The sequence below is a fragment of the Acyrthosiphon pisum genome, chromosome A1 (assembly GCF_005508785.2).
Source record: "Acyrthosiphon pisum isolate AL4f chromosome A1, pea_aphid_22Mar2018_4r6ur, whole genome shotgun sequence".
Lineage (NCBI taxonomy): Eukaryota > Metazoa > Arthropoda > Insecta > Hemiptera > Aphididae > Acyrthosiphon > Acyrthosiphon pisum.
This window is the reverse complement of record NC_042494.1, coordinates 90,823,572-90,838,281: the sequence shown is the minus strand read 5'-3', so window position 1 is coordinate 90,838,281 and position 14,710 is coordinate 90,823,572. Positions and strand designations below refer to the sequence as shown.

Genomic DNA, 14,710 nt, shown 5'->3' with positions numbered 1-14,710 from the left:
ATAAAAAAATCGTTGCATGAGAAATCGAGTGATTTACAAATTTTGTAAAATTATGAATTTAATTTGCTCATAAAAAATTAATTCCAATATCCATTATTAAAATGACCTCTCCTAAGTACTATCTTGATCCAATTTGCTAAAAGATAAGGTACTATGTGTTGAAATCGAAACACTCCTTCTGGAAGAAATTTTGTATACAGGATATATATAAAAAAAAAAAATAAACACCATTGTAAAAACAATAGCTTCCTCGTTCCGCTCAGAACCTAAAAAAAAATGACACACACGTTGTAAAATCAATACATTCTATGTTCCACTCAGAATCTAAAATTATATAAAATATTAAAATGATATTATGTATGTAATATTATTGCAATGGCCCCATCTCTAAAATACCGAATAAATGATTGAATTTTGGAGACAAAATAATTTTAAAAATCCGTGCACGGTGTTACAGCAATGTAATACGATGGTTAGTGCTGGTTGACACTGCTGTATATCCCGTGGTGACGGTGGAGTACACCATTGCGGATAATAACATACATTTTTATTTTTATTTATTAATGGATAGCATTAATACGACCAGACCCCATTATATTATATACGTGCAGGCGTATAGCAGTAAAAAATAATGTCTAAATATTGCTTTATTCCAAATCATCCGGATTCAAAGACCAACAATAGTATGTAATAGTATAGTTTGTCCATTGCCCGCGGACTAAGTGCTGCACTGTAGTTTTCGTGGATTTGGGCGGGGGTTCTACTTTGACCGTACCCATGCACTATTATAAAATAAAATATAATTACTCAGGATTCGAACATCGTCGTCCCTATATTTTTATTTTATTTTATAAAACCTTTCACTGCTGAATTATTTTTTTCCAGTATAACGTACTGTGCTGGGATAACATTTTATTTTTATTTTTAGATTCTGAGCGGAGCGAGGAAGCTAGTGGTTTTACAATGGTGTTTATTTATTTTTTATTTTTATTTTTTATCCTGTAAACAAAATTTCTACCAGAAGGAATGCTTCGATTTCAACATACAGTACCTTATCTTTTAGAAAATTGGATCAAGGTGGTACTTTAGAGAGGTCATTTTTCTCAATAGCTATTAAATACCACGGAAAAACTACCGACAAATTACGTAAAACCACTAAAAATGGGATTTTAATTTCTAACCTTTTGCTTACCACCATAGCAAACGAATAAAAATTATAATGTTAATTCAACTTAAAGGCTATAATAAATAATAACAATATAAAAAATCCAGTCTGACAAACCGTCTCCGCTCAGAATCGTTTTTCTTATACAATGATATTATATCATCGAAATCAAGTTTAATACAATCCATTATGTGTACATCGACCCACTTGTAACCTATTGTACAGCAGAGCGACATCCACTTACCCGTTTTTTTTATTTTGTATTGCGTATTGTAATAGTTCAAGTATTAATAAATAATATATATTATTTTTGTAGTTGATTTTAATTTTTCTTTTTGTCTCTTTAGATTTGTCTAATTATTTACCATATTATGTTAATTATGTTATCATATTAATTAAAACATTTATTGTTAATTTTTAAAATGATAGGACGATGATATAATGAGAAAATTATATAATACGCGTCCATAGCACCACCAAGTTGCTTACGATGGACGCATAATATATGTGTCTAGAGAGTCTTAATATATTATTTAGATTCTCTATATGAAATGCATTATACGTCCATAGCAGTGAAGAGCAATTTGAAATGATTAATGATTAGTGTATGTATTGTAGAATAATACAAATATGAGATGAAGTATGTATAAATATAGCGAAAACATGTGATAAGTTGGAATACACTGGTAATTTATAATTAGTAAAATATTTAATTATTTGAAATAATAATGAAATAAATATGACGCAGGGAGTTAGAGTTATTTTCAGCTTTAAGCATACACCGAAGGTGTGGTTATGCCCCTATATGATGTTTTTTTTTGTGCTGGTACATAGAATTCACATTGGTTTTTAGAATAGTGGTATACTGTAATATTTTGTAGACTGCAACGTTGTAAATAAATTAGAAGTACGCGAAATCTTAAAATCGGACACTTCTATAATATGCCACTACTGCAGTATTACAATTTTGCTCCAAATATTTGCAAGATAACCCTCAGGAATTATTAATGTCACTGTTTTACGTGTATAGAGTGTTTCAAGACTCGAACTGGTACTCACTCATCAACTATATTATAGTTTATAATAGTTTATATTTTTTTACCCGTACCTGCTTAAGCACCTAGATTTACATACGACATAGCACTATTTGAATGTTTAATTTATATATTAATAATAGGTAATTCTAAGATTTTTAACAACAAAATTAAAAATGATTTATTATTTTGAGTCTTTAACCAAAAAATATTAGATATTGTAATATACACACGTATGGCTGCAGTGTAGAACAGTATGGTCATTTTTCACATCGTTTAAAAAAAAAATAATATTTATTACGAAAAAGCTATTGGCGGCGACGAAAAGCACCTCAAGATATTCCAGATATCGGGGAATATCAGTGACACGTTTTGTACGTGAGCGTTTAAAATTATTATCGTAAACAAATAATTTCAGTTGTGGAATTAATTAAATATAATATATAGTAATATTATATTGGTGACTATCGTATACGTGAATACTGTAATACTATTTCTTGGAAAGGATTTGATCATCCACTGACAAGTCTTGTCTGTCTATACTCTATAATAATATAAAATACCGATATATTTATTCAAAGTATACATTTATTTTGTTTATGAAGTCCATCAAACGACTTAACAAAAATTACAACATATGAACAGCCGTGGTCCGGAATATTATGAGTGATGCTCAACTGTTGGCTTATAGCATTATTCTAACCAAGAAACTTTCCGAGTTTTAGTTTTGCAAAAGTCTACGAGAGACTTATAAAATATTTTAATAGAATGTTTACAAAGTTTGAATTAAGAGGGAGTTATAATAGTTTTCCAAAGTTTACATGATAATATGTCACTGGTTATATTTACAAGGTTTTAATAAAATTAAGGAATGGCGCAAAGTACATAATAATATATTCACAATTATACATGTTTGAATTATATGACATAAGCAATATGTAATATATAATAATTATAAAAATTTACAATTTTTCAAAGTTTTTAAAGACGGCGCTATATATAGGCAATTTAGGGGCTTGCGTGCGATGAAGTCAAAATTACAAACGATTTAATAAATTATCATCAGCTCCCCAGACAGCAAATGTTAACATATTATTATAACATTATAATAATATTATTCGTGATTATAATATTATCATTACAAAATACTATCTGGGTCATAATATTATAACTTATAATACGTATCGTATAATATATATAACTATAACTATCTAAAAATATGAAATTATTTAGTATAATATAAATACAACTTGAATTATCATTATGTCGTGTTATTATTATTGTTTATAATAATTATTAATGTTTAAAATATAACCAAAAAAAAATCTCTGTAATAATTTAGCTAACTATACGATATCGTACCAAAATAACGTTATTATAATATTAGTATGTATAGCGAGTGAAACGCGACGGATGTGATCATCTCCTCTATTCATCTCCTCTCTGTTCGTGATTACTGCTCTACAATATGCGGGTTGTTATTAATTATTATGTGCGGTGCGACCAAAATCAGCGGGGCGGACAAACGTGGTGTTTAGCTATTCAACCGGAACACCCACCACCCGTCGCATAATTCCGGCGAATGGGGGTGTGGGTAGAGATGTTGGAAATATTGACATGGCGCTGTCCTCTGGTCTGCGGTCGTTTTATTCCGGTCACAAGCCCTGCTGTCAAAACCGAAAGGAAAACAACAGCAACAACAGCAGCACCTTTTGACACGTCATTACCGGAGATTTTCTTCGACGGTGTGTGTGATATGTACACATCGCGCACCGTAGTCGAGGACAGGCGTCGAGTTTCTGACGTCTCCAAACAATCGGCGGCGACGTGCATGTAATAATACCGCGGGGTGGCTGAGGATCTGCTCTGGGTCCCCGCGATGACGGGAAAATTGTGCGGTCAAAACACGAATTTCCCACGTGACGCACGTGGGGGTTTAGTAATGGCGTTATGTGTGACACATCATATTATTACACTGACGAACGGGAACGATTTCGTCGGATTCGTCCCACTCTTTTCTTTTTTTTTATTAAACATAAATAGAGGTACTATATTGTATAATACATCTTGGAAATGTCTCGGCAAGAACAACGCCGCTCGTCGCGTTATAATGTTATTATATTCGAAAAAAATTCGTAATAAACGTACAGGGTGTGCTCGTCATATGTATAAATTATGTAATCATTCAAATTCCGAATTTGAAAATTTTTCATTTGTACGCACGTCATACTGAAATAGATATGGTTACCTACCATATAATTTATCATAAACTTAGATTTATTATAGTATACGTACAATGACTATAATATATCACTATGTTGATAAAAACTTAATTTGTTTTTCAAATCAGAATCTTCCTATTATGTTACTGTGAATTATTTAGCAGTTGATTTTTTTTTAAATCGAAATTCATATTTTATATACAAGTGGTTTTTGAATATTATTATACTTATTAATTATTACAATAATTGTAAAGTAATTGATTAGTAATTACTCTTTAGTATGTAAACATAGAACCTGTTCAAAATTTTAATATATGTGTTATCACTTATCAATAACTAGTATAGGTAATAACGGTTAAATATAAAAGTTAAAACCTAAAATATATGTCAATCAGTATAATATTTTTATGATGAAAATTTATAATTTTTTTTTAAACTTTTATGACGAGTGACAAGCTCTTATCTGATCGATAATACCATAGTATTATACTATTATCATAAGTCATAATTATTATTATTTATTAGGAATATTATATATTTGATAGACAATTATTATGCTTTAGTATAATATTATGTAGGTATAAAGTAAATAATAAATATCCACTAGGTACTGTGAATACACTTACATATTTAAATAAAATCATCTGATTCACAGCAAAAAAAAAAAATATGGATGTTCTCACTTTGATAAACCAAATTTAGTACATACCGATACAGGACAGTTATTAATAACCCAAGTAATTGAAAGTAAGGTCTTTTTGTAGTAGGTAGGTAGGTATACCTACTTTAAAATTCTAAAAATTCAAATTCAAATAAATGCACGATCAAATTATAAACGGGGGAGGGGTGGGGGAGGTAACTATTGTCGGTGAACAACCATTCACCCACTCTATTCATATTAAATAGGTACATAGATATTATATACAAAAAAAATATATTTAGTATTATCAATATCCCGCGTAGGTAGGCACTAGGCACAACGGATTAACGGAATACCTGCATGGCGACTTCCAACGATGGCTATTTATAAATAATTTATAATAAATGCGGACGTGTGTTTTAAACTATGCGGATAAATGTTTTTTTGATGATTTATTTTTTATTTTTAAATACAACTATAATTTGACAGCAATTTTTCCACTCGCATATTACGCAATACGAATTTTCTATGTATACGTTCGCCTTGTAGCGTTTAGGGTTACGTGGGATTAAAATGGATAGGGCCAAAACCACGGGTCAAAAGAGTCGGTATGTATATAACCGCGGTTTGGTATATTGTCGGCTTTGTGTGTACATAACAACTACCGCGTTTAAACATACACACACACACACACACACACACATACAATGTACACACATTTAATACCTACTGGATTAATACTAGGTTAGTTGAGAGCGAACTCGATTTTAATCTTACAGATTATCCAGTTGATGGCCAGCTTATAATACGCTGCAGTATACACACACATACAAAATACTGCTGTATATTCGTATTGAAAAACCGTTTCGAATTGAAATGAAAACCCTCACTGTATAACACTCCGTTTGTTATGCACCACTAAGCACAAAACCCAACAGTCTTAACACTCAAATAATGTACTACGCTGCTTATAGGTATAATTATTCGTTCGTTGTCATAATAGAACATTATTATAAATAATATCATACCGAACTGGAAGTGTTAATTGTTTGTTCAATTGTACCTATTAATTATGACAAATTATAATTTATCATTAACAAATTGTTATACATACAAGCCGGATTAAGGGATTCCACGCACCCTCACCTAAGCTACTTGATATTTTTTTAGGTCCTTGGATTTGAACACAGATTTTTTTATAGGAGCAAAATAACTGAGTATCGATTCACGCATAGAAATTAAATTCACAGTTTAAGAAAAGCTTCTCAATACCTAGTTATTCTTTTTCCCATTATGAAGATTTTAAACGAAGTAGTTATTTTTATAAAGAATTATTAGTGACGGTATATTTTATAGTTCCATAAAAGTCTAATTCCAATGTTATAACTTATAACAGACCGTTCCTATTCATTAGATGTTAGAAAACAATTTGTTATGTACATCGTAATTGTATGTTTTTTTAGTGTTTATGCTAGAATAATTAATGAATCTTTTTTTTACTTTTTTTGAAGAGGGAATAATCTGCTGTTAAAATTGGTCCCAGGGCTCCACAATGGTTTTATTTGGGCGCATAGACGTGTCCACCCATGGGACATGGCTGGGGAGGCAAATTGTGAAATTTTAGTTTTTAACCCGGTTATTACATTCTACACCTACCTAATATTTGTGACTCTTTTATTATAGTATTACAATATAAACATCTGTAATTTTTCATGTTAATGTGTAACCCTCATAACATTTAGAAAATCCCTGTTATTTACAACAAAATATATCAACTATCTTGTTAAATACATGCTAGTACATAAAGCAAACCATTATAATGTTATTTTAAATCAAAATTAGGTACTTGGTCATTAAAATTGAATAATATGAAGAAATAAAATTCAATTAATATTTTTAATTAATAATTTAAATTGGAAAAATGTTTATATTATTGCAAGTTGATAATTAATGAATAAGTGTAAAAATAACAAGTAATAAAATACAGTCAATTAAAAAGTTCTTTTTACAATTTCATACGCCTATCTACTAGTTTTATATTTTGAAAGTTTCAATGTTAATATTGTAGTCATATTCCTGTTCAATATTCATTGATAACAAGCTAACAAACGGTGACGGCATTTTGCATCTAAGTTTTATTTTCATGAAACTCAACTTCGAATAATGTATCTCCCGTGATCAACTTGTAACTGGGATAGATACAAATTCTTTTAAAACTTGATATATATTTTTAAATATGGTATCTCTTTTAGAATCAGCCAACTACTTTATGCTGTCTTAACATGTATTTATTTTTCTTTACTATTTGAATAATTTGATTTAGGTAAACAAATCTCAGCTACTATCTCATTTATGCTATTTATTTATCAAATTTTTTTTCGTATTTTTATTAGGATATTTTTCCTGCTGCAATTATGTAATAACCTTATCAGTTATCAGAAATGGTTATATAAGATAAGGGAAAATCATAGACTAAACCTGGTATACTTGGTGTATCATTTTAAATTTAAAATTAGATAACTGTTTAATATTTTAATATAAAAGACATAGCTGGTAAACCCTCTAACAGTCGCTGGGCAGGCAGCTGCCTACCCTGCTTCCCCACACCCTTATGTTTGGGCTTAATTATTATGTAATATAACGATGTAAAAATATATTTTTATTCCAATATCTCATACAAAAATTTAAGTAAAACTAATTATTGTAGATAGGTATTATTTAAAATTAAATTATAGCTGTATTGAGTAAGAACAACTTTCATCTCAAGTGGCTCGTATTATATATAATTATTATAAGATATTATATTATATATTATATATGTTATATATAATGTTATGTATAATGTATAAAATAGTCTTTAAAGTTTATTTAGTTAAAATATAGGTATTTTAATTCTATAAAATGTTTAATCACGTAAGAATATTAATTAGGTTATATATTTTACAGTAAACAGATACTAACTTAATTTTTTACGTAGTAATTTATATTGAACTATTAAAAAAAAAAAAAATTCTAATTGCAATTAATTCAATTTAACATTTTAATTTTTTTTAATTGCTCATAAAAACTATTTATATTTTGTAACATCGATATAATATAACCAACATCACATAAAGGCAGGGGCGTATTTAAGGGGGGGATAAGCCCCCCCCAAGTTGCTAGAATAGCCCTCCCCAACCAATTTTAGTTATACCAAAAAATGTATTTATATTCTGTAAATTTTAACTAGTGTAATAACTTCAGTAACTCAGACATTGTCTGGCCGTGATTTTTATCACCAGCTTCCACTGCTATTGAAAAATTCTATATCTCTTATCTTTCATATAATATTTGGTTAAGCGCGAAATTGTCATGGTGATAATACTGATAAAATGATAAGAAGAGAATTATTATATCATATTAAATAACGAACACTTAACAGTTGAAATGAGACATGTCTAGTTCAAACCTTTTGAATAACTTCATTGTCGCATATTTACAATGTAAGTACTAGTTTTTTATATTTAATATATTTATGTTTATAATAATAATAATATTATTATATAATAACAAAAAAAAAATTATGCTACTTAAACGTATGACAAAAATTGATAAAACTATAGGATTAGTAAATAGTTTTAGAAATATACCCATGTTAGCAAGTTTCCAAAAATAATATTTTTAAAAAAGTTTTTGCATTCCAAATTAATTTTTTTTTTTTTTTTTTTTCTATATTTGTTCATTGTAACGACCTCAAGGTCTTTGACAATGCTTATCACAAGTGGGTAGTAGGGAGATCATGTGATCTATTTATCTATGTATATATCACTATATGCATGATACTACCCCCCTTCTCCAAGAGGAGACATGTGCGGTCTTCACTCCCAGTGGAGTGATTCCTAGTTGGAAACCGGATGACGCAATCGGACGACAGCACGGGAAAATGGTGACTGCGTAGAATCACACACATTTTTTTTGCACTTTGCTATGAATCGAACCGATGACTGTGTGAGTCGTAATCAACTGCGTGACCACTGCGCCACTCCGGCCCCAATTTGATCAAAATAATATTGATATTTAAAAAAATTCTAAAAAATAAACTACTTGATTTAGATAAATGTTTTTACCATCCAAATCATTGTTATAATCAGATTCACAAATTGGCTATTTTGAATTTATTCAAAAAAATTTAAATCAAATTTAAAATTTAAAATTTTCAGTATTAAAAAATAAAAATAATTTTTCTTTATTACACGTGTAGCGCAAGTGGCTATAAATTATATATATAAAAAAAAAATTTAAATATTGATTAGAACAAAAGTTATTCCAAAAGTCAGTTCTATACCCCCTGTATTCAATGTAATTTTTTTTATGAATGCAAATCTTAAGACGGTTTCTATTCGATTTAAACGGTTTATAATAACGACACAACTTATTATTATATTCTAAAATTGGCAATTAATTTTATGTTTATAGAAAGGTATAACATAATGTGAATGTTAAAAGTGACACGACATTGTATCAGTAAAAATCGGTGTTTTTGTTATTTTATTAATACACTGATCAGCCAAACTTATTAACTATTGGTATATCAAAAGTATTTTTTAGATATTAAAAACGTATTGGCGAGCTAAAACAGTATAAATACCTAGGACAGGAAGCCGTACTATAGAAACCACCCTTTTCTCACATATTTGAGTTGTTTTATTACGGTGGCCAGGCGGGGTTCTGAACACATAGCTTAGGGGTGCTTTAGCATGCACAAGCACTCGTCTAGTTGGGCCAATCCGACCACGATGACGGTATAGGTTTGCAGTGCGGATGACGGAATCGTGTTTTCCTGCGGCCACTGCTGCTGCAGCGTAATAATAGTGCGAAAACGATTAGCCAAAGTAGGAATGTCAACGGGGAAGCCACACACAGCTTAGCCACAGCTGCAGATATTTATAATAATAATAATATAATATGGTATGACACGGCGGCGGCGTCGGGCTGTGAGACCTGCAACGATATACGTCCAAATATTATTATTATTATTATTATTATTATTATTATTATTATTATTATTATTATTATTATTATTATTATTATTACTATTATTATTATACTGTTGCACTATGTCATTAAGATCGGACCGAACGGACCTTTCTCGGGCCAAGTCCTACGGCGGGCCGTGTACGTGTGGCGGCGATCGCGACGGGACGTCTGCCGCGGCAGCGGGGGCGCCGTACACGAAACGTCCATTGGTACCAAGCAGGGACGACGATCGTTTCGCCAGACTATATACCGCTGCAGGGTTCGCGACCCGCGTAACAGTCTCTGCGACCCTGCCGACGACGCAGGGTTTTACGCGGCGACATACGCGTTCATCGCTCTCTGCGACCAACGTATAATATGTCGTCGTGATCGTCGCTGCAGTGGTCGTCCTCGTCGTGGTCGTGGTCGTGGTCGTGGTCGTTGTTGTTGTTATTGTTGTTGTTACTGCACCGACGGGTTGCCTCTGACCGGGGCACTTACCGCACGATAACGATTATAATGTTGACCGCGGCGAGGAGTGCATTATTATAATACACACTCACACATATTATAAATATTATATATATATATATATTATACAAGTCCTTCCTACGCGAACACGGTTACGGTACTCTGGCACTCAAGGTTGTAATGCTGTGATTACATTTTTTAAACATCGTGTTCGAAGAAAAAAAAAATATCTAAATCTAAAAAAAATATGAAATATATAGACTAGGTACCTACCTATTTATTTTCGACCACTATAAAAGCACCTATACTATATTATATTATAATATATTTACAACTCCACTACTACGATCATTATACGATTACAGGTCCACGTGATACGTACAATATGAATCAACGTCGCATATGATATTTATACGTACAACTTTTACTCCCATCATCAATCAATTTAAATGTCACACAATATAATATATTAACTGTAGCTTGTAGTATAGGTAGGTATAATCGAAACTGTGCGACTATATAGGGACCTGTTTTGTATATGTTTTCCTCATATTTTGTCGTTTCGCATACAATATCAAAACATATTATTTTGTCGGGAAAATCAGAACTATACTTATTTATTATGTGATACAGCCACTGGGCAACATGTATTGGATATGACAACACGCAATGTTATATTAAATACGTTCGATCGGTGTGTTGAAATATAACTCGTTTATAAAACTGTATCGCGAATATAATGACGACATTCTCCTGCAGTCAGCAGGCCGGACGCATCAGCAGAACATATTTTATCGTAGCGTATTATCAAACGCTTACGCACGACTCTTAATCTATATAATAATATAATAATATTATATGAAAACTGAGCAGATAATATGTTGCACTACTGCAGGGTGTCTCGACGTGGTAGTTTTAGTAATCTTGGTACGCCCTCACCCAACAAAAAAAGTGTTCCAAACCTTCCTAAAATTCAACCGCAAAAAATACTGTAATATTTAGTTCTAATAATAAATTGTATACTACCTTGGTAATTTATACCATTCACCCAGACAGACCACAGTTTGGGTCAATTTTCAGCTCATACGGTCAACGCCTAATGTCTGTAAAATGTCTCGAGTCTTAAGTATAGGACGAAATGAAATGTATACATGTATGATATAATCTAAATATGCACTATCGGTAAAATATTATCTATACACGATCGTGACTGAGTAGGAGGATAAGCTCGACGGAGATAAATATAAAATAAGCCACCATGCAGCTTCAGACGCAGGATCTGGAACATGATCAGGATTAGCGGGACGAGTTTGAAGATCGACCGTCACCGAAGGACGTGTAACGGAAAATAGCTGGCATTAGGATTTAGGACCGGTCACCGGCCACGTGTTCCTTCTGTGCCCGGCCGAGGGGAAACGGACGAGAAAGCTAGGCTTCAGATTATCGAGGCGCGCGTGCCCAAGTGGGTGTTCGAACCGGACATGGTAACTCCGAGTCGATCGTGGAGGAACTAACGGAAGTGACAGTGAAACCGAAGGGGAGTAAGAAGTGTGTCCAATATTAAATTTATTTTACATATTTGTAAAACCTTTTTTAAGGACTATTCTATTGTTCTATTTGGACAAAAACGTTAATAACCGAGAAACTACTCGTTTGAATTTTGAACTAGGCGCATCAAATTTCCAAAAAATGTATCAACTAAATAATTTATAGTATCCCGCTTTTCCACAGGACACAGTGGTACAAAAAAATTCAAGAGTTTTAAAAATCTTTGAGTATGGGTACCTATATATTAAAAAAAAATCCAAAAATCAGAATTCGGATAAATATTCGTTATATTAAAGGGAAAAAAGGTTATGCTTGCTTGGTGAATCACCCTGTATATAATGTGTTTGTTTTTTTTTTTCAGAAACATTTCGTTTCCGTGAAACGCTGTACTTACAAGTGGATATTGAAAAAATGAAAATAAAAAAAATTATTAATAATAATTTTTAATCAAAAGGCAACTACCTACCTACTGTGCGTAGTGCTCAGGTCTCCAGAGGCTCTAAACCATATTGCAGGATTTTAAGCGATTTCGTGTTGGATATAAATTCAGAATTCTCGTTTTACAAACTATGCCGCAGGTATAAGTGTCTATAGTCTATACTCTATACTGCAATGCTATAATAATGTCTACGTCTCACAATCGTGAGTGTAAGCGGTACAGCACGTCCGTTAAAATAAACTACTTTATCATATACATATAGAATTTAATAAATAATTATAATTTAAATAATATGCGTCTATCACGCTCACACGTCAAACTATAATATGAGCTTAAATTTTGTTGTTTGAACATGTTCGTGCTTTTTCTCTGTTGATAAGCTTTACTGTCGATGGTATATTATACTATATAGGTAGTATGGATAGTATAATATAACCAGTTATGGCTGTATAATATTATACTAGGTGATTATACTGGCTTAAATAATTTTCAAATATGCGATTTTTGCGTTTTCGAAGTTTTTGAAAAATAATAGATATCCACGTTTCTATGTGTGTGTTCGTGTCGCTTTAGTTTTACGAAAAAATCAAATTAGTTTTATATTTCTAAAAGGTATATTGATTAAACCTATATTTATTTTTTCATAACCGTGAGCAGTATATTTGTCCATACATTTTTATGTCGGACAATTATTATCGCGCTGTGTACTTGTGTTGGATAAACACTTAAAAAAATTGACTTGAAAAGTCAACGAGGCCAGTGAAACGGATCAACCCGATGCACGCAAAGTGATTGTAAAATGTGTGGTGGATACAAATTAGCAGACGGCGATCGTCGAAACACATAATATGTACCAGATTTATAACATACGAACATAGTATACATATATATATATATATATATATATATATATATATACAGAATAATATCGTAAACAATATATCGGCCTCGGCGACCGAAATCAGTGACATATTATAGAATTAGTGGGCGGTAGCGACGAGTTAATCACCAAATTAATCCAACGTGAACAACGCCATAATTAAATATACGATTTTGCAATGTTTGTTTATGAGTTGTAGCACACACGATGATCGCATTATGAATGATAAAAATATTTGTAAAAATATCAATAACATATACTGCTGAGAACAGCGAGCGTATGACGTTTTTTTTGCGTTGATATTATTTACATGTTTCAGAGCTTGGATTCGTGCATTCTGCCGCGATTTAATATTATAATATACGTGGATAGGGAGTGTCGTATATTAAACTGCAGTTTTCGTTCGCAATCAGAAAATATTTTATTTGTGCACGTTGGTCATTCCATAACCGCATAATACCGTGTCCATTTGAGCGATATCAAATTTAACCGGCTAGATGCAATTAACCTCATCAGCTATACATGTAGGACATGATATAATGGGTACGTACAGTAAACGATCAAAAAAATAAATTTATTTAATAATACGTATTATATAATTATAAATGTTGAAACGAATTAATTGTCTGTTGACCAGATTGAGTTCGTCCACGCAAGCCGTCGGCCATTCGGTGCCTTACGATATGTATACGCATTACCAATACGATGGATTGTAAAAAAAATGTATTCGAAATGACGACTCGTAGGTCGACGACACTCATTATCAATAATTATTATCATATCGTGTTTATGAAAGGCACAAGCAGGGCATCTCGCAAAATGTTGGTCATCGAAATTTTAAATAGGTATCTAAAAAAAAAATGGAAAATGAAAATGTCTCTAAACAGTTCAAAATAAATCAAAATATTTTGAAAATGTTATCGTGTATAGAAAATGGAAATATAAACAACCATTGAAATTTCATGTATCTACGGTCATTTGTTTTAAAGTTACACCAAAAACTAAATTCAATTTTGTGAAAAATCGATTTTGCGTAAAAATTCCCGTTTTTCCTTAATTTTTCTTTGGTTTTTCTTGGCGCTTTTGATAATTACTGGGAATTTTAAATTTTGACCACCCCAATGCACCAACGATATTCACTTTCCAATCGAACAAGATACTGAAGTTGAAAATCGAAGCATTATTTCGACTACTTATCGTGTACACAGACACAAAAAAAAATAAAAAAAAAACACACATCATTGTAAAATCAATACATTCATCGTTTCACTCAGAATCTAAAATTACATTAACGGTAAGAATAATAGTATGTACAT

General features: G+C 31.4%; 1 long non-coding RNA gene across 1 annotated transcript in view; it reads left to right on the top strand.

Moving 5' to 3' along the window:
* The window catches only part of LOC115033787, a 17,040-nt gene extending 2,741 nt beyond the window's left edge, over nt 1-14,299 (top strand). The window contains exons 3-4 of the long non-coding RNA XR_003839093.1: nt 12,437-13,937; nt 14,032-14,299. This is a non-coding gene — a long non-coding RNA (uncharacterized LOC115033787). The remainder of the gene's footprint in view (nt 1-12,436; nt 13,938-14,031) is intronic.
* Nucleotides 14,300-14,710: the final 411 nt, after the last annotated feature.